At 39.9% G+C, this 22,167-nt stretch overlaps 1 protein-coding gene across 3 annotated transcripts in view; it reads right to left on the bottom strand.

Moving 5' to 3' along the window:
* Positions 1 to 22,167, bottom strand: part of inaD (inactivation no afterpotential D) — a 2,962,486-nt gene that overhangs the window by 490,323 nt on the left and 2,449,996 nt on the right. The gene's annotated exons all lie outside the window — the stretch shown is intronic.

The raw sequence follows: 22,167 nt of genomic DNA on the forward strand, positions 1-22,167 counted from the left end.
TTTAAACAATTTTTAGGAAGGAAAAATCGTAACGTCAGTGAGACGCTATCGTACTGCGAGGAGTTCTAGGGTGCAAAACGGTTCTGAATAATGAATGGGGATTCCCTGTAAACAATCCTGAAAAGTTCTAGCCTCTACGACTTTCTCGGATGTCGAAAATTATTATCATTTGATAAAGAAACTGAATACTTATGAGACGCTGTCGTGCTCAAGCGAGTTCTACCTTTCGTAATAACTGTGATCGATGACTTACGACCTTGTGAACGTACTCTCGAAGCATTCCAATCTGTAACTCTTTTCCAAAAATTTTAAACAATTTTTAGGAAGGAAAAATCGTAACGTCAGTGAGACGCTATCGTACTGCGAGGAGTTCTAGAGTGCAAAACGGTTCTAAATAATGAATGAGAATCCCTTGTAAACAATCCTGAAAAGTTCTAGCCTCTACGAGTTTCTCGGATGTCGAAAATTGTATCATTGATAAAGAAACTGAATTCTTATGAGACGCGGTCATGCTCAAGTGAGTTCTGGACTTTGTAATAAGTGTGATCGATGACTTGGGACCTTGTGAACGTACTCTCGAAGCATTTCAATCTGTAACTCTTTTCCAAAAATTTCAAACAATTTTTATGAAGGACAAATCGTAACGTCAGTGAGACGCTATCGTACTGCGAGGAGTTCTGCGGAACGGTTCTGAATAATGAATGAGAATCCCCTGTGAACAATCCTGAAAAGTTCTAGCCTCTACGAGTTCCTCGGATGTCGAAAATTATTATCATTGATAAAGAAACTGAATTCTTATGAGACGCGCTCGTTCTCAAGTGAGTTCTAGAGTTTGTAATAACTGTGACCGATGACGTACGACCTTGTGAACGTACTCCTTAAGAGTTCCAATCTGTAACTCTTTTCCAAAAATTTCAAACAATTTTTATGTAGGCAAAATCGTAACGTCAGTGAGACGCTATCGTACTGCGAGGAGTTTTAGGGTGCGAAACGGTTCTGAATAATGAATGGGGATTCCCTGTAAACAATCCTGAAAAGTTCTAGCCTCTACGACTTTCTCGGATGTCGAAAATTATTATCATTGATAAAGAAACTGAATTCTTATGAGACGCGGTCGTGCTCAAGCGAGTTCTAGCTTTCGTAATAACTGTGATCGATAACTTACGACCTCATGTACGTATTCCTGATGAGTTCCAATCTGGAACTCTTTTCCAAAAATTTTAAACAATTTTTAGGAAGGAAAAATCGTAACGTCAGTGAGACGATATCGTACTGCGAGGAGTTCTAGGGTGCAAAACGGTTCTAAATAATGAATGAGAATTCCCTGTAAACAATCCTGAAAAGTTCTAGCCTCTACGAGTTTCTCGGATGTCGAAAATTGTATCATTGATAAAGAAACTGAATTCTTATGAGACGCTATCGTGCTCAAGCGAGTTCTAGCTTTCGTAATAACTGTGATCGATGACTTATGACCTCATGTACGTATTCCTGATGAGTTCCAATCTGGAACTCTTTTCCAAAAATTTTAAACAATATTTAGGAAGGAAAAATCGTAACGTCAGTGAGACGCTATCGTACTGCGAGGAGTTCTAGGGTGCAAAATGGTTCTAAATAATGAATGAGAATCCCCTGTAAACAATCCTGAAAATTTCTAGCCTCTACGAGTTTCTCGGATGTCGAAAATTGTATCATTGATAAAGAAACTGAATTCTTATGAGACGCGGTCATGCTCAAGTGAGTTCTGGACTTTGTAATAACTGTGATCGATGACTTGGGACCTTGTGAACGTACTCTCGAAGCGTTCCAATCTGTAACTCTTTTCCAAAAATTTCAAACAATTTTTATGAAGGAAAAATCGTAACGTCAGTGAGACGCTATCGTACTGCGAGGAGTTCTAGAGTGCAAAACGGTTCTAAATAATGAATGAGAATCCCTTGTAAACAATCCTGAAAAGTTCTAGCCTCTACGAGTTTCTCGGATGTCGAAAATTGTATCATTGATAAAGAAACTGAATTCTTTTGAGACGCGGTCATGCTCAAGTGAGTTCTGGACTTTGTAATAAGTGTGATCGATGACTTGGGACCTTGTGAACGTACTCTCGAAGCATTCCAATCTGTAACTCTTTTCCAAAAATTTCAAACAATTTTTATGAAGGACAAATCGTAACGTCAGTGAGACGCTATCGTACTGCGAGGAGTTCTGCGGAACGGTTCTGAATAATGAATGAGAATCCTCTGTGAACAATCCTGAAAAGTTCCTCGGATGTCGAAAATTATTATCATTGATAAAGAAACTGAATTCTTATGAGACGCGGTCGTTCTCAAGTGAGTTCTAGAGTTTGTAATAACTGTGATCGATGACTTACGACCTTGTGAACGTACTCCTTAAGAGTTCCAATCTGTAACTCTTTTCCAAAAATTTTAAACAATTTTTATGTAGGCAAAATCGTAACGTCAGTGAGACGCTATTGTACTGCGAGGAGTTTTAGGGTGCGAAACGGTTCTGAATAATGAATGGGGATTCCCTGTAAACAATCCTGAAAAGTTCTAGCCTCTACGACTTTCTCGGATGTCGAAAATTGTATCATTGATAAAGAAACTGAATTCTTATGAGACGCTGTCGTGCTCAAGCGAGTTCTAGCTTTCGTAATAACTGTGATCGATGACTTACGACCTCATGTACGTATTCCTGATGAGTTCCAATCTGGAACTCTTTTCCAAAAATTTTAAACAATTTTTAGGAAGGAAAAATCGTAACGTCAGTGAGACGCTATCGTACTGCGAGGAGTTCTAGGGTGCAAAACGGTTCTAAATAATGAATGAGAATCCCCTGTAAACAATCCTGAAAAGTTCTAGCCTCTACGACTTTCTCGGATGTCGAAAATTGTCATTATTCATCAAAAAACTGTATTTTTATGAGACGCGGTCGTGCTCAAGCGAGTTCTAGCTTTCGTAATAACTGTGATCGATAACTTACGACCTCATGTACGTATTCCTGATGAGTTCTAATCTGTAACTCTTTTCCAAAAATTTTAAACAATTTTTATGAACGTAAAGTATTACGTTAGTAAGACGCTATCGTACTGCGAGGAGTTCTAGGGTGCAAAACGGTTCTAAATAATGACTGGGGATCCCCTGTTAAAAATCCTGGAGAGTTCTAGCCCATACGACTTTCTCAAATGTTAACAAATACTATTATTCATGAATAAACTGTATTTTTATGAGATGTGATCGTGCTCAAGCGAGTTCTGGACTTTGTAATAAGTGTGATCGATGACTTGGGACCTTGTGAACGTACTCTCGAAGCGGTTCAATCTGTAACTCTTTTCCAAAAATTTTAAACAATTTGTAGGAAGGAAAAATCGTAACGTCAATGAGACGCTATCGTATTCCGAGGAGTTCTAGGCTGCAGCCTGTATCTCTTTTAAAGTGTATTTTAATTACCTATTATAATCAGAAAATCATTGCGACCGTAAGGGCCGTGGCTCCATGATACTATGATTGTACGATCGCAATAAAATCTTCGGAGCAGTGGCATACTGTTGTATCCTTGTATGAAGCTTCTATATTATATTAAGAGTCAGTGTACCTTCTTTAAGAGTCCTCCTTCCAAACCTTTTCGATTATTTTCAATATCCATTTATAGATTACAAAATGCTTACCGTTGTGATGAAACGTCATGGTACCATACATGAGTTGCAGCTTAAAAAAAGTTTCTGATAATTGGAAAAAAATCTCCTTCACAATATTCAAGTGATTTCCAACCTTTAGTTCATCAAATTTCTTCTGCAAACAAATCGGTTTCTAGTTTTTTTCAGCATATCCGAGATTTTTGTTCAAGTTAGTTTTAACTTTTGGCACTTTTTCAAATTTTTTTATTTAACATTATTGCACTCATAAGATAACGAGATTTCATTTAATCAAGTCGATCATATTTTTATTTAATTCAGAACTTTACTATGCAAAATTTGAAATTTCTAGTTTAAAGGGTTATGCTATTTACTTGAAATTGAATTTTCATGTACGCATTAAAAATTTGCACTGAAAATTGAATATAAATATTTTCATAATCACTACTGCATTATCGGTCAAAAACAAACTTTGCGTGAGAATGAATGGAATGGGAAAATGCTTCATCAATTACCGAAATATCCGAAATCGAATTGTATCTTTTTGTGATTTTTGAGAAATATTTCGTATTGATAAAAGGAATTTTTTTTTTTTTTATTTCGCAACAAATTTGTACAGTTGTTTAGGAGGAAATATTCTTTCAAAATATTCTTTTCCCTGCAGTAAAATAACAAAAGTTTATTCATTTCAGTGTTTAATCATTTGTTCTCCCGTTCTATGTGTAGGAAGTAGCTCTGTTTTTTAGGGAAAATGTGACAAGGTTCTTATACGACAATAATGTTAACATAAAATCGATTAAAAATTTGTAATGGAAACTCAACATGTGATATGTTTATCTTGAAAATGTCGTAAAACGACAATATATACAGTTTTTCTCACTTCCATACAATACTAAACGCTGCTCATCGCTCCATTTTGTACGTCTGACATAACATACTTTATTAAATGTGGCAATACATGTTCCGTATCTCGGACATTCTCTCGTTTCGCGTGTAAATCATCATATCGATACCAAAATAGTCCCGATTTCGCGTAACCAACGTAATGTCCAGGCATGTAATGCACTAACCCGATCAAAACGTAGACTTTATTATCTAAGACAATCTTTGAAGAAATTTTGTTTAAAATCAATTCTTCCTTCTTCTTTTCTGCTCTATATCGATCGTCAGATACAATGGAAAAGTCGATAAAAATATGAGGACCATATTCAAGTTTCTCTTTCCGATTGCTTTTGCAACTCCGACAGGAACGATGTTTCATGCGACTACTGTCGATAGCTTGTTGAATGAAAGCAAGACCATTTTCAAGTAAAATGTCGACATTGACGGGAATCATTACATTGGAATGTTCAGATTCTAAGCCACAAGTGCACGATGTATTGCAATTGACACTTGGCAAGTCAGCGAACAAATACTCCGCTAGATGAGCAACATTGCATTCAGCGTCTAGCCGTTTTATGGTTCTTGTAAAAACGGTTACACTATCCTTGAATAAATTCAATGCAAGAAGTATTTTTGCTCTCTCCTTGTAATCTGCGCTTGTCAGTTTTTCGCGTTTATACATCGATAGTATAAAATCCAAGACGGGAATTGATCTTCCTGATACGTTGTCCCGATATGTGCTATTGGTAGCGATTGCACTTAGGAGGAGTTGGACTATTGAATCGAAAGCACACGTCCTTTGTAAATTCAAAGTATCTTTACCCAAAATAACTTTACCTCCATTTTTTAATATCGGGATTCGAACATTAGAAACATGCTGAATATAGTCCCATTCCGGACATTTGTCAAGGCATGTCGGTCTAGTTCGTCGTTTCGGCGGAGGTTTGTTGGAACGTGGTTCAGTCGGAATCTTTTCTCCTTTACCTCGCCAGTTTTCGTTCGTGGTCCACTGTGAGGAGGATTGAATGCTTTCCTGGCTCGTTAAGGAATCTCGATCATCCCTCGTCGGAGGATCAAAACTATCTGTGTCTTGAATAGGCGCCAGCAAGTTTTTTCGTTCTCGAATGGTCGGTTGCGCTTCGGTTGAGGAGGGTTGAACACTTTCCTGGCTCGTTAAAGAATCTCGATCATCCTCGATCGAAGGATCTGTATTTTGAATAGACGCCTGCAAGATTTTCCGTTCTTGAATGGTCGATTGCGCTTCGGGAGATTCTGTCACCATCTCTTCATTTTCGTGACTAAGGTTCTCAGCGGGACTCAAATATGACGAATCATCATGAGAATCAGTATTGATTTTCATACTGCTTACATCCCTGTGACTGAATTCTAAGTCAGCTTCGTTTGATGCAAGCCTTATCTTCCCGTCTAAATGCAAATCAATATGCTGTAGTACGAATTTGTCGGGTCTAGTGGGTAAAATACCTTTGAGGGAACGTTTTTTCAGATCCGCAAATTCTGATTCCACAGCTGAGGATGTAGCTATTTTCGGGCCCCTCTTGAAATGTGATCGCATAATACCTGTCCATAATGCTACATACGGCATTAAGATCTTCTTGAATTGGTTGGCGAATTCGGGATTGTAGCATCCATTGATTGTTGTCCCTCTTTGCGATTCGGAAACTTTTTTCATTGCTGATTCATTCAAACTATCGACCCATCCTTTCCAATCTGTATTCGACGACGCGCCTTCGTCTGAATCTTGAAAATTATCACGTTGGTCCTCGCTTTCTTCTACCTCATCTTCATCGTCCACAGACACGTCCCGGATAACATTATTGATGTGCCGCAAACAATTCTCGCTGAGCACGGGATCGCTCTCTTTTGTTACGCCGACAAATTCGCTGAGGGCTACTACGAGTATCGATTCTAGAAAGTTGGCTAATTCTTCGATCTCCGTCATTTGATAGGTTTGCGCTACGCAGCGTTTGTAAAAGTTCCGCACTGCTTTTCCTTTGCCACATAAGCATTTCCACATACATACCATGTGTATAATGTGGCTCACGTCGAGTCGCATGTAGGTCTTTGGAACCGCTTGTCTACCTAGCATTACCACTTCGAAACACCTCTGCAAATAATCCCGCAAATCGTCACATCCACCGAAAATTTTTGCGACGGCGATCAGTAGTGCCCATCCAAAATCCGTCACAACGATCGGCGGTATGGGTGCACCTTTCGCCAGAATTATCCATAAAAAAATTCCAATTGCGACTGCTGTGTGATCAGCGGAAATCATTTGAAAGACCGGGACGCTACCCTCATCCGTGACGATCATGCATTGATACAAAAATATTGCCGGATCGTGTTTGGTACCACGTATCGCGATGCCACCAGTTGCATCAATGACAAATATTGCATTGCTATTCCCTTTGCAGCGCGCTGCATATATCTGTTGTTGCTCAGGAGTCCAATAAATGCAGAAAAATTTTTCCAATCCGATTTTATGAATTGTGTGGGCGAATTTACCACTTTTCATCTGATGTTGCAGGTTAAGAGCTGGATTACCGAATGCTAAGCCGTATTTTTTTAAAAGCTGTTCTTCTTTCGCTTTGCGTAAAACTTCTTTGGTTGGAAGAATAGGTGGATTCTTCCCCCCGAAAGTTTTCAAGCGTTTGGCTTCTTCGTAGCGAAATGTCACTGCTGCTTTCTTTTCTTTGATAAGACGCGTCGCGATCAACTCGCGCCGCCTTCCTCGCAATTGTCTTTTCTTTTCGCCCGTATGTAATCGGGGTATAATGTTTTTCAGGTAGCATTTGAATATTACGTCATCGTCATTTTCAGGCTCTTTTTTCGAGTGACCCCTGATGTTAGCTCCGCATGCCGCACACCTGCCATTGAACGAAGAGTAATTTTTAGCTCTGGCAGAAGGATGAGTATTGTTACCTTTAGGTACGAAAACGCAATCTATGCCGTGTTGTTGCCACAGAGCTTCCGCAATGACATCGGCCCACCCTGGGCGGAACTTCCAATAAGCTCGTTCGTTGTAATATTTCTTCTCTGGTTTCATTGTTTTATATTCTCGAATTGTTTTCGAGTATGGCGTTGTAGAACCATTTATAAAACTATCAGCAGTCACGTCAAGGCTGGAAGTTGTTTCGTTTAATGTTTCGGCTATTGAAGATTTTGTTGGCAGATTCCATTTCTTTCTTACTATTGTCTGAAATCCATTACGATTTAAATTCAAAATCGTGTAAACGTGTTTCGGTGTTATTTGGCTGTCATGATCTTGCATGCGTTGAGATATAACTTTGTAAACATTGTGCGATGGCGGATGTAGCTGTCCTGCTTCGTTGATTGTTCGACAAGCAGAGTCTAGGAGAATTTCTCTTAAAATTTCTTTGTCGTACATTTTTCGTGCATCGAAAAGACTGCAGTAGTTTATTCTGAAGGTCCGAAAATTTAACCTGCGTCAAGAAAAATTTTTTTCAAGAAATGTCGATTAAAACATTTCTGTTTTGATGAAAATATTGAGTTTTTCGCTTGAGAACATGAATCAACGTATGATCAATGAAGATGGAAACTCGAATTCGAGTCGAGTCAACATTGAAAGTATTATGCAACGATTAACAAAATAGCGAGATATTCATTTATTTAATATACTGAGATATTGTGTACCCAAATAGATTTTCGCTGAATATCGTAAACGATATCTTTGTTGTTTATGAACTTGAACGCGTTTATAAAAGTGAAATAAATTTCATAAAATTGATAGTAAAAAAAATGGAACTTTTTCGAGTGTTCAACAACCAACGAGATTTTTTTTCATGAAAATCCAACTTATTTATTTTTGAAATAGACAACATTATTTCTCTTGACTCTTTTAGCAGGTTTCCAATAGTCACTGATAATTCTATTTAATCTTCGATAGAATTGATTACACTTAAAAATTGTGATAGAAATCTCACCGCATTCCGAAACATTTTTTCCAAAATTCTATCAAATTAATGAATCCCTCGCGAAAAACTCAATTCTCTCACATGAAATGAACCTTTAAGAATTAACTATATACTATTAGACGGACGCAACAAATTTATTTCATATTTTGAAGCATCTACATAAATTTTATTAAGATCTTAGTTTGTTGAAAAACGAGCTCAAATTAAAAAAAATAAAAGTTCCCAGAGTTGACATATAACTATTTCTTTATTACTTAGTTCAAACAGTTTGAATTCCGTTAGCGTTGTGCCTCTGGCTGTTTTATTTATGTAAAATAGTCTTCTAATCTATCTATGAAAACATTTCATTTTCAAAAATGTTTATGTCAACATTTATTCATTATATTTTTCAGACAATAGTACATTGTGTACCGCGGAGCTGGAATTTTTTGCCTCCACGGTGGACACGATACTTTTTATAACGCAACCACGTTTCCTTGCTTTGTCAAACGTGTCTGCGAGACCTTAAGTGGGCGTTTTCGCAACTGTCGAAGAAAGTAGTGGGGGACTTTTAATTCTTAGGAGTTAAAAGTTCTCTTTCGAGTCCCGCAGCACACTCGAAAAAACGAGGAAAATGTGGTTTGGTTATATAAAGTATCGTGTGCATCTCGGAGACGCTAACTTCACATACGTCTCTTTTAATGCCTCGCGCGATGTTGTCAGTACTCGTCTTCGCTTCACGCGCTCGGCTACGACTCGTACTGACAACATCGTGCTCGGCGTTAAAAGACCCACTTTGCGTCCTTGGTACACAATGTACTATTTCAATATACAAACTGTTTTTTCGAGTATCTACATAACTGACTTTAGAGAGTTGATGAAAGAAATTGCTTATTCGGAAAAAAAAACAATTGAATTCATTTTTAGAGTGGTACGTTTTGATATATTTGATAAATTTAAATCTATTTGATTAATATAATAACGATAATACTATTGAAGTGCTTTAAAAATGACATAGATTTTAAATGAAAATCTTTTCGAATAGTCGTCTAGTATGGAGTGTACAGAGGTGTGAGAAATATCAGAAAATGTTTTGTCTGGAATAAAATCGTTTTAAAAAGAGGACACCCAAAACTCTAGGAAAAAAAAATCGGGCCGATATCTCAATAGAACGTCTAGATGCGGATGACTTAAACGCTGGAACGTATTTTTAATTTATAAATATAAATATAATTCATCACATACACGTTTTGAAAGTGAGAGTCAAGCTCGTTTTTCAACTGAATCTGGACTTGGAAAATATTAAAGTAAAGGGCCAAAGTTGTAAGAAAATATAGTGCGTTTCATATAAGATTATTTAAATAACCTTGACTCAAAAGCACGCTGAAATAATTTGTTAGTCTGTGATTAAATTAAGGGAGGACATGAAGCGAGTCAAAACTCGCTAATTAAAGTCAATAGAATTTTTTTCTCAATTTCTTGCAATCATCTTTTATTCAAAATGTTGAAGTGGTGATTCAATTTGTTGAAAAAAATACTTACGTCTCAGGACGACAGGATGAAACTTGACGTTGTACAAAAGGAAACGAAACACACTGGTAGAATCACAGTAGGCAAATGAGATGTTTTCACGAAAACATCATTCGCGTTCTTAAAAATGAACGTATCTCATCCCCACCACTTAAACAAGTGCACGTTGGGGTGTGTATAAGCCATTGTGGACTATGTTAGTAAACAAACCCTGAACGAAATGCTCAACTGCCGGTTTGAAGACGAGAGATTTTTTTGGTAGGCGGGTTCGCGTGTGGTTATCTGATCGTACTTGATCGTATAACGTAGATCGCTGTTATTCTTTTTGTCTATACAAAGTGTTGTCAATAGATACCTTGCATAGATATATTTTTTTCAATCTTACCGAACATTGAGAGGCGTGTTGTCTTTCAGTCGCATAGCCATGCATGTATAATCGCGTTTCAAAAAACCGTTAGGTTGAAACAGTTCAACAGATCGAACATCAATTTGTTTTTGAAGTAAACATTTTTCGACCGCTTTAAAAAAATTTTGAATCTGTAATGTTGTGTTAAAATTGCAACAATGTCCAGCAAAAAAGCTGAAAGATGACTTCGAATGCGAGATAAACAAGAAAGGAAAGAGTGTATCTTCTTGAATTTGATTGTTTATTATGCCCTAGAACACTATCAGGCCAAAAGTACAAAGCAAGCAAAGAAATGTAAGAAATTTCTCTACATACAATTTGAACAGTGGAAAGAATAATCAAAATGATATATGTTTGTCTTTTAAAATCCGACAATTAACGAATAAAAATTATTTACATTATTCTCATTAATTACTCTCATATTCAATCCTTATTTGCATTACACAATTACTATTCTTTTCCGAATTTCATATATCCTGTTGTACGTTACTCTGAGACTGAAACTTTTTCTTTTCCGTCAAACATTTTTCTATCTGGAACAAACCTTTTGTATTGTGAATCTGGAACATAGAAGTGAAAATGAACTGAAGAAAAATATAGAATTTACAAATAGATTTAGAGAAGTAAGGCGCTTACCACTGGTATGCCTCGCTGGTGGGAAAGTCTCCTCTGCAGAGTTCGCTGGCTGAAAATTCCCTCCGCTGGCTCCATCAACCTGTAAATACCAAAAAACTTTAAGAAATTGATTAGATTCATTCAAATTACTCAAATTTTAATTACTACTTAGTTCTGCAAAATCAAAGTTAATGAACATAATTTTCAAACACTTACCCTAACTGCGTCTGGCTGAAAAATTTTACTTCGCTGTCTCCGCTGGCTTCGCAAACCTGTGAATATAAGAAAACCTACATGTAAACAATATTTCAGTTATAATATTCTTAATGCTAGAAAGAGACTTATCAGTGCACTAAAGATTGACTTACCGATACCTGATTTTTGGGGAAAGTCACTTTACGCTGTCGATTCAGTAGACTCTGCTGGCTCAGTTGACTGCGTTGACATCGCTGGCTCCGCGAAAAAATTCACAAATAAAATAAATGAAAAAAACAAATGAAAATAAAACTCAATAAAACAATCGATCACTAAAAGGGGTAACTTACCTTCCTCCTATACTTACCTCACGTACTTATCTTTGAACTCATCTTTTTATGGAGGCGACGACTTCTTTGGAATGTACTCGGACATCGCTGGGTCGTATTCCAACATCCGGGCTGATCACTCCATTTCACTACGTTGTTCTTCATTGTTAAAACTCAATCTCGCTAAATTCGCTTACACAAAACTCATCAGGCTTTTCAACAATCCCATATATATATATATATATATATACATACATGCGATTTGATTATGTGCTTCCGTAATAATGATGGTTGATGACCAGCGACCTTATATACGTACTCCTGACAAGTTCAAATCTGCAACTCTCTCTGTAAAAAAATTTTCTCGAAATTTTCTTTAAACGATCTACATTTATATAAGAATATCCCATTATTATTTGTTCATAATAGTTGCGGAAAATTTTTTGAATGTAGTAACAGATTCGAAAGTGTCAGGAATATGTATATAAGGTCGCTGGTTATCGACTACAATTATTACGAAAGAAAATCATAGAAATGTATGTTTCAGATATTTTACATAGGATCTATATATATTGGTCCAAACTCTTTTATAGCCCAGAACACCTCGCAGTACGACATGATTTTTCGTTTAGCAAAATTTTTCGTATTTATTAAAACAGTGCTGAAGAATGCAACATTAGAGGGTGCCATACATGAAGTCACTACGTTTCATTTAAAGAGATCAGATGAGCTAGAACACACTCAAGGGTGAGAGCGTCTCATGACAATGATGCGAAGTTTCATGAAGAGTTAAAATTTTCAACATTCTAAAAAGTCGTAGGGACTTCAACTTTTCAGGATTGTTTACAGAGGATCCCTATTCATTATTTAGAACCGTTTCGCAGCCTAAAACTCCTCGCAGTACGATAGCGTCTCACTGACGTTACGATTTTTCCTTCCTAAAAATTGTTTAAAATTTTTGGAAAAGAGTTCCAGATTGGAACTCTTCAGGAGTACGTTCACAAAGTCGTAAGTTATCGATCACAGTTATTACGAAAGCTAGAACTCGCTTGAGCACGACCGCGTCTCATAAGAATTCAGTTTCTTTATCAATGATAATAATTTTCGACATCCGAGAAAGTCGTAGAGGCTAGAACTTTTCAGGATTGTTTACAGGGAATCCCCATTCATTATTCAGAACCGTTTTGCACCCTAGAACTCCTCGCAGTACGATAGCGTCTCACTGACGTTACGATTTTTCCTTCCTAAAAATTGTTTAAAATTTTTGGAAAAGAGTTCCAGATTGGAACTCATCAGGAATACGTACATGAGGTCGTAAGTTATCGATCACAGTTATTACGAAAGCTAGAACTCGCTTGAGCACGACCGCGTCTCATAAGAATTCAGTTTCTTTATCAATGATAATAATTTTCGACATCCGAGAAAGTCGTAGAGGCTAGAACTTTTCAGGATTGTTTACAGGGGATTCTCATTCATTATTTAGAACCGTTTTGCACCCTAGAACTCCTCGCAGTACGATAGCGTCTCACTGACGTTACGATTTTTCCTTCCTAAAAATTGTTTAAAATTTTTGGAAAAGAGTTCCAGATTGGAACTCATCAGGAATACGTACATGAGGTCGTAAGTCATCGATCACAGTTATTACGAAAGCTAGAACTCGCTTGAGCACGACAGCGTCTCATAAGAATTCAGTTTCTTTATCAATGATACAATTTTCGACATCCGAGAAACTCGTAGAGGCTAGAAATTTTCAGGATTGTTTACAGGGGATTCTCATTCATTATTTAGAACCATTTTGCACCCTAGAACTCCTCGCAGTACGATAGCGTCTCACTGACGTTACGATTTTTCCTTCATAAAAATTGTTTGAAATTTTTGGAAAAGAGTTACAGATTGGAACGCTTCGAGAGTACGTTCACAAGGTCCCAAGTCATCGATCACAGTTATTACAAAGTCCAGAACTCACTTGAGCATGACCGCGTCTCATAAGAATTCAGTTTCTTTATCAATGATACAATTTTCGACATCCGAGAAACTCGTAGAGGCTAGAAATTTTCAGGATTGTTTACAGGGGATTCTCATTCATTATTTAGAACCATTTTGCACCCTAGAACTCCTCGCAGTACGATAGCGTCTCACTGACGTTACGATTTTTCCTTCCTAAAAATTGTTTAAAATTTTTGGAAAAGAGTTCCAGATTGGAACTCATCAGGAATACGTATAGAGGTCGTAAGTCATCGATCACAGTTATTACGAAAGCTAGAACTCGCTTGAGCACGACCGCGTCTCATAAGAATTCAGTTTCTTTATCAAATGATAATAATTTTCGACATCTGAGAAAGTCGTAGAGGCTAGAACTTTTCAGGATTGTTTACAGGGAATCCCCATTCATTATTCAGAACCGTTTTGCACCCTAGAACTCCTCGCAGTACGATAGCGTCTCACTGACGTTACGATTTTTCCTTCCTAAAAATTGTTTAAAATTTTTGGAAAAGAGTTCCAGATTGGAACTCATCAGGAATACGTACATGAGGTCGTAAGTTATCGATCACAGTTATTACGAAAGCTAGAACTCGCTTGAGCACGACCGCGTCTCATAAGAATTCAGTTTCTTTATCAATGATAATAATTTTCGACATCCGAGAAAGTCGTAGAGGCTAGAACTTTTCAGGATTGTTTACAGGGAATCCCCATTCATTATTCAGAACCGTTTTGCACCCTAGAACTCCTCGCAGTACGATAGCGTCTCACTGACGTTACGATTTTTCCTTCCTAAAAATTGTTTAAAATTTTTGGAAAAGAGTTCCAGATTGGAACTCATCAGGAATACGTACATGAGGTCGTAAGTTATCGATCACAGTTATTACGAAAGCTAGAACTCGCTTGAGCACGACCGCGTCTCATAAGAATTCAGTTTCTTTATCAATGATAATAATTTTCGACATCCGAGAAAGTCGTAGAGGCTAGAACTTTTCAGGATTGTTTACAGGGGATTCTCATTCATTATTTAGAACCGTTTTGCACCCTAGAACTCCTCGCAGTACGATAGCGTCTCACTGACGTTACGATTTTTCCTTCCTAAAAATTGTTTAAAATTTTTGGAAAAGAGTTACAGATTGGAACTCATCAGGAATACGTACATGAGGTCGTAAGTCATCGATCACAGTTATTACGAAAGCTAGAACTCGCTTGAGCACGACAGCGTCTCATAAGAATTCAGTTTCTTTATCAATGATACAATTTTCGACATCCGAGAAACTCGTAGAGGCTAGAAATTTTCAGGATTGTTTACAGGGGATTCTCATTCATTATTTAGAACCATTTTGCAGCCTAGAACTCCTCGCAGTACGATAGCGTCTCATTAATGTCACGATTTTTCCTTCATAAAAATTGTTTGAAATTTTTGGAAAAGAGTTACAGATTGGAACGCTTCGAGAGTACGTTCACAAGGTCCCAAGTCATCGATCACAGTTATTACAAAGTCCAGAACTCACTTGAGCATGACCGCGTCTCATAAGAATTCAGTTTCTTTATCAATGATACAATTTTCGACATCCGAGAAACTCGTAGAGGCTAGAAATTTTCAGGATTGTTTACAGGGGATTCTCATTCATTATTTAGAACCGTTTTGCACCCTAGAACTCCTCGCAGTACGATAGCGTCTCACTGACGTTACGATTTTTCCTTCCTAAAAATTGTTTAAAATTTTTGGAAAAGAGTTCCAGATTGGAACTCATCAGGAATACGTACATGAGGTCGTAAGTTATCGATCACAGTTATTACGAAAGCTAGAACTCGCTTGAGCACGACCGCGTCTCATAAGAATTCAGTTTCTTTATCAATGATAATAATTTTCGACATCCGAGAAAGTCGTAGAGGCTAGAACTTTTCAGGATTGTTTACAGGGAATCCCCATTCATTATTCAGAACCGTTTCGCACCCTAAAACTCCTCGCAGTACGATAGCGTCTCACTGACGTTACGATTTTGCCTACATAAAAATTGTTTAAAATTTTTGGAAAAGAGTTACAGATTGGAATGCTTCGAGAGTACGTTCACAAGGTCGTAAGTCATCGATCACAGTTATTACGAAAGGTAGAACTCGCTTGAGCACGACAGCGTCTCATAAGAATTCAGTTTCTTTATCAATGATACAATTTTCGACATCCGAGAAACTCGTAGAGGCTAGAACGTTTCAGGATTGTTTACAGGGGATTCTCATTCATTATTTAGAATCGTTTTGCAGCCTAGAACTCCTCGCAGTACGATAGCGTCTCATTAATGTCACGATTTTTCCTTCCTAAAAATTGTTTAAAATTTTTGGAAAAGAGTTACAGATTGGAACGCTTCGGAGAGTACGTTCACAAGGTCCCAAGTCATCGATCACACTTATTACAAAGTCCAGAACTCGCTTGAGCACGACCACGTCTCATAAAAACACAGTTTATTCATGAATAATAGTATTTGTTAACATTTGAGAAAGTCGTATGGGCTAGAACTCTCCGCGGATTTTTAACAAGGGATCCCCAGTCATTATTTAGAACCCTTTTGCCAGTCAGAACTCTTCCCAGTACGGAAGGTTCCACGTCAGAATTCGTCACAGTACGACAGCTTTTCGTTACCGTGATGTTTTTTTTAAATAATAATTGTTTGTAATCGTTTAAAGAGAACTGCAAATTGGAACTCTTTAGGAGTTTCAACCGAGAGCTCACAGCTATAGCAGTCTTCTGCAACTGAATTATCTTCTCTTCTATAGAATCTATTTCAGGCGAGTTTAACATTAAATTCTAAGAATTATTCGATATAAACCAATAAGAACTCTAGAACTATCCTCTGACTACCGATTCCTGCTTGATTTTTTGGGTTCACTATGTTGAGACGCTAACTTCCGGTCGTCAGCGTCTCATTTTCAAAAATTTGGTTTTCGGTGTTTAATTCATCAGAACTATTGATATAAAGTATCAAGAACTCTGGAACTATATCGGACGCTATAAGAACTCCTTTTAAACTATGAGACGCAGCGATATGAGACGCTAACTTCACATACGTGTAGTCCTATACTTCGATAAGGAGGTAATCCGCTCGCTTTGACAGAGCCAGGCTTTGATTCTCATAGCGTTGTTCAGGGCGCATCTGTAGGCCTGTCTGTGGTTTGCGACGCGGTGGTGCATACAGCATGCGTCGCTTCGAGGTAGCTGACGTAATGAAGGAGCCTCTTCATCATCTTCTAAATTTATAATAAAATAGCCCGTGAGCTGCGCCAGATACGATGATTTGTCAGAGCCGTGCGTGAAAATTCGTGTCGCCTGACCCGCAATCCTTTTCAGATTTGTCTGCAACGCTTGTAGCGATGTATCGCCTTTAGACCATTCTATACCATGGACATTATCGCGTAGCCACATATTTTGACGTCTCACAAAGACTGGCAAGTTATCGTCCGTATAGGGCGGCTTTACAATCCAGTGACCATAGTCTTCAGTTTTTACCGATACGACGGCTACTTCTTTAGGTATAAACTGGTTATCTCTACCTCTCACGCCCTGCACATCAATAACAATATACATGATGCCGTCTTTTTTATTTGACCGTCACTCTTTGAATGCTCAGTGAAAACTGAGGGTGCTTCTCTCTCTCGCTCATCAACCGCTGAAATCTACGATGACCTGTCTGGATGAGTCAATCTCAAGCACATTATCATATTCAGCGTACACAATACAGTTAATCGTTGTAGGTAAAGACCCCGCGAAGCGTACTTCTATCCTCACGCTGCCATGCCTCACCAGATTCCAGTGGGTGCTGCTATTAGCAGAGAGATCGGGTGTCAGATCAAACGCGAAAAGGCAATGGCCGTATGGGTAGTTCAAACGCGAGATACAATTACCGTCGTTGAGAAAGTGAATACCCGAGCCAGAAAATAACGTGTGATATGCATCCACATACATATTACTATCTGTGAAGCCTGTCTGCAGGGGTTTTGACGGTATCTGTTGGCCGTCTACATATAAAGAAAGATAATTGATCGAGTAGTGGTGAAAATTGAACGGATTTTTGCCATAATCACCGTTGAAAGCCTTATTATCGACAAAACCAATTATTATACGTTTTGGTAGTTGGCCCAGTATGACGTTATCAAGACTATCGCCGTGTATTCCGGCGTGCATTGATATAGCTTTAACCTCGACACGCGTCAGCGGATATTTTGCTGTGGATTTAGACAGAGCTCTCGCATGAGACAGGAGTATACCGGGCGCTATCTTAACGCGTCGCACGATTAGCGATGCTTCTGTAATGCGGATTTTACAGTTTTTCAAATCAGTCATGAGACAGAAAGCGCTATTGTTCTGCACGAGTCGCAAACGCATCTCAACACCGTTCAGCAAAAACCTTTCCTGATTGAAGATATCGCAATGCAGATGTCCAAGAAGATCGATCGTTCTATCCTTGCCTAACGCATCCCGTCTCTCTACAAGGCCTTTGTTACCATCGCCCTTATCATCCATTGTTCCCTCTGTATCGCTATACCATAAAGCGCTCGTAAGATGCGAGGTCTTCGCGGCGTACGCGTAGTTCAACAGAGTTTCAATATAAGCTCTATAAGCATAAGCATTGTTAGGAGGAGACACAAGTTTTTGATTCAAAAATACATCGATCTGGCTGAACATTGAGTGTAGGAGATTATTGACAGGTCCTACATCGGGTGATACGCCCTCTAACCCCCCTGTCTTTTTATAATCTGGGGCATCTATCTTAACGCGTATACTTAGCATTGTATGCGCGAGATCAATGTACTCATCCCCCTGGCCTGGGACGACAAATTCTATCGGTGAATCATCCGTCAGCGATGAGATTGGTTTGTAGTATACAGAGTGTGTCCCCTCGATCGTTGTCTGGGTTGGCGGTAATGAAAATAATTCAAGCTCCGACTTAAGACACTCGCACGAGTGCGCGTGTAGGAACGCCATTTTTCAGAGTGCAGTTTAAGCAAAAATATCCGTCACTGTTCTTGGTTTCTTGTTACGTCTCGTGACGCGTGGTTTAGCCGATGATCTTCTACCTCTCACACCCTTCTTCCTCTTCTTAACACACTTCGTTCTTGCACCACCGCCGCCGCTTGAACGTTTTCGCGATTTCACCGCCTTTCTTTTCACAGAGTTGCGCCGTGATACGCTCCCCGCAGCAGAATGCACCAGTTTATTAATTTTGCTGCCTTTATAGCCGGAGCCCTTCATGAGCGATGTAATTTTTTCCTCAGCTTTACGCCTCAGGTTTTGCCCTGATTCGCGCAGGCGCGTTTGAAACGCTTCTCTCGGTTGTACACCGGAGTTAACGACATCAGAGGCCATGTTAATCCCCGAGCGAAGCGCCTCTCTACCAACAGTCCGAGCCCCCTGTTTCAAGAGAGGTATGATACGTCGAAAGAGACCCCCTAAAAAACTTCCAATGCCATGACCTCGCTGGTTTGGTGAGCCGATATACACATGGCTGATACCGCCATAGCCTGTTCGAGCCCCGCTCCCCGTTTGCATCTCGAAGTACTCGTCATAGTAATCCATTGTAGATACACCCAGGTCAGTCTATACGTTTGAACTGTAGCGTCACCGTCAGCGTCCCGTGCTCGAATGGTATTGGCTCGCCAAACTCATCCCTTATATCAATGGTTATTGTTTGAAAACTAGTATGTAGTAAGGGTATATAACGCGGTGGCGAGAAGCTTTTTATCCTCACAGAGCCGTAATTATGGGCATCGGCGATAGCAACAGGCACAACACGTAGCAATGGTGTGCGAACATCACCGGTAATATAGGGCTCGCAGATATCGGTATAAACGTACATCATGCTGGGGGTCCCGTTGGCTAAATTGGCAGGCCTCTGAGCAGTGTATCCTCCACGGGGTACTACTACGCCTCCTGTTTCGGTGAACCCTAAAACCTTGCTCAGTACGTCGGAGAAAAAAAAGGTATGCTCCAGGTTCTTACAGGATTCGCAGACGCGCTTCACCGTCACATACCCGTTGCGGGCGTACTTGAATTTCAAATGGCCCGTGACATAAGGTATTTCGTTAATAGCCTCGAGCAATGTCCCTATGCTGTGGTATACACCGGGTGGCACACAGGCGTTATCTTCCTTAAAAGCAAAAGCCGTTGAAACACCGGTCGCCAACTCGCGCTCGATAGGCACGTACTTCACCGGGGTACCAGCCGGCTGCCTCGTTGTCACACTCAGGAGGTTTCGCGCGCCCTCGACAGGTACGTACTTCGTTGAGATACCAGCCGCCTGCTCCGTTGTCATATTTAGAAAGTTTCGCTTGCCATCGGTAGGCACGTGTAAAATGGTTGCGGGTATATGGATCTCAGCTAATGAAACAGCCCAACTACCGTGAAGAGACATACGCTGCGGTAGATGTGTGGTATACCGTGTTGTTACATTATCGGGATAATAATCCATACTACTATTACTAGGCAAAACCATGTAAAACTCGTCTTTCATTTTAATGCCCGCTGTTTAACCTGCTTTGTTTGCACTCTCGATAGCTCGGGCTCATAAAATATACCATCAATATCCTCGTCGTGGAGATCGCGCAGGAAGTATACCGCAGGGCAAACGCCGGACGACACACGGTGAATCTTGAACAGCTCGCTACTCCAGCCACCTTCGTAACCTTTTGCAAAGGCCGCCTTCGCGCTACTGATACGCACAATGTCACCCACCTTATATTTAGGGAGACAATGCTCTGGTCTTTTGTATCGCTGTATCAGGTTATTCCGAGCCTTAGCGGCTGTAGCAAACGTCACTGAGACGGGCTTCATTTTTATAGCGCTATGCGTAGAGTTGTTGTATGCTGAAACAATGCTCTGTAGAACGTCGAGGTAGCGTTTTTGCCGGGAATACGTGAAATAGCGCCACATTCTCTCCTTCAGCGTTCTATTGAATCTCTCGACAATAGCCGCTTTGATATCGGGGTTTCTCGCAATGCGAAACCGTATGTCTTTTTTCTTTAGGAGATCCTGAAATGCAGCACCTACGAATTCTTTACCTCTATCCGTCTGCAGATAAACGGGTGATCGACCGTTGCTATTTTTCTTAGACAAGATGAGATTAATCGCCTTAGCCATAGATGCGGCAGATTTATCGCGTAGAGGTTGAACCCATGCGAATTTACTGAGAGTGTCTATCACAACGAGTAGATAAACATAGCCGTCGTTATAATCTTTAATTGAGCGAAGATCTACCAGATCAGCTTCCCAAAAATCATCAATGTTCCGTACGTTATAAAAACGTCGCGGAAAGTGCTGTCGCACGGGTTTGTGTTTCGTGTAAGCATCCTGTCCCTCAAGCCACTGCAGCGCCTTCGTTCTGGATACTTTTTTCTGACGTGCCAGACGTAGCAGTTTAGCAGCGCCTGAAAACGATGCTTCATGGGATGGATTAAAATACACTTTTTCCAACGTTTTCATATTTATAATTTGAGGTTAGCCCAGGTTACATGTCTTTTCTTATGATATTTATTAGGATAACCGTTGCCGCTCTGCCCTGCGTTATCTGATTTGCTATCGCGGCCGCTGAAGAACGGCGACTGACTCGTCGCACCTGTACTGTCGCTGTTTGTACTGCTGTTGCTGCTCTCCTCGAGCTGCGACGGTCGTAGCGTTGAATTGGCCCTTGTCTCCTGCCACAGCGCGTCATTGCCGATGAACTCCCGCGGTGTCTGTATTGCTCTCAGAAATTTAGCGAAAGCACCACGCCCCGCCGGTTTAGATATTTTTCTAGCTCTCATGGCGTCGTTCACAAGATCAACAATATTCGAGCCCTGAATAGGGCTACCCTCAATCGATACGACTCCTCCGGAATCCCAAGAAAAATTGCTGCGTGGCGCGTCATGTAAACGGCGGAGCAGCAACTTCGCTTTAGTGCGATATTTGGCTGGTATGCTTTCAATTATGACGGAGTCGTTCATGCCGTTACGAGTTTCTCCTTTTTCACTTTTATCATAATTAGGCGTCGTTGCATGGTCGTTCTTCATAAGATCGCTGTGTTGTCGAGCTCTCTCGTCATCAGAAAAATGGAGATAACGCTGTAGCACAACCAGGTACGCTGTCCATTTTTCCCTCTCATTCTTGTAGGTATTAGAGTTCAAAATTTCATTCATCTCCGCGTCCAGTCTGGATAATACGGTATCAGTAGATTGTGGCGGTTGGGCCGAGGCGTTCCAGCCGGCCGTTGGCTGTCTCTGGTTTTGCATGCCCAGCTGTGCCACATGCTCCTCAGGGATAAGAACCATTTTTCTCGCGTGCTCCATCATCCCCGTCCGCCAATCAGGCTCGATAGAACAGTGCCTAGTATCGGTGCTAGTAGGAGCGGTAGAAACCCGCCGCTCTGGATAACAAAACGTTTTTTACTTTTCCAGCAGCCTTTTTTCGCGGCTAAACGACGGAGAGCGGGAGCGTGTCGTCGTAGCTTTTTTCGCTGATCAGCCTTCAAAGGAACGTTACCGCAAAGAACGTTCAAGGCACACTCGCAGATACAGCGGACGATGCTTGGGTCCGCTTTACGCAGGACAGCCTCGCGCTGCTCTTTATTGAGATACTGAAGAGCCCGTAGTATCGTCACGTGCTTTTTACAGAGCGGTGCACCGTTTCGCTCCATTACGCGT

Source organism: Venturia canescens, chromosome 9 (genome assembly GCF_019457755.1).
Source record: "Venturia canescens isolate UGA chromosome 9, ASM1945775v1, whole genome shotgun sequence".
Taxonomy (NCBI): Eukaryota; Metazoa; Arthropoda; class Insecta; order Hymenoptera; family Ichneumonidae; genus Venturia; species Venturia canescens.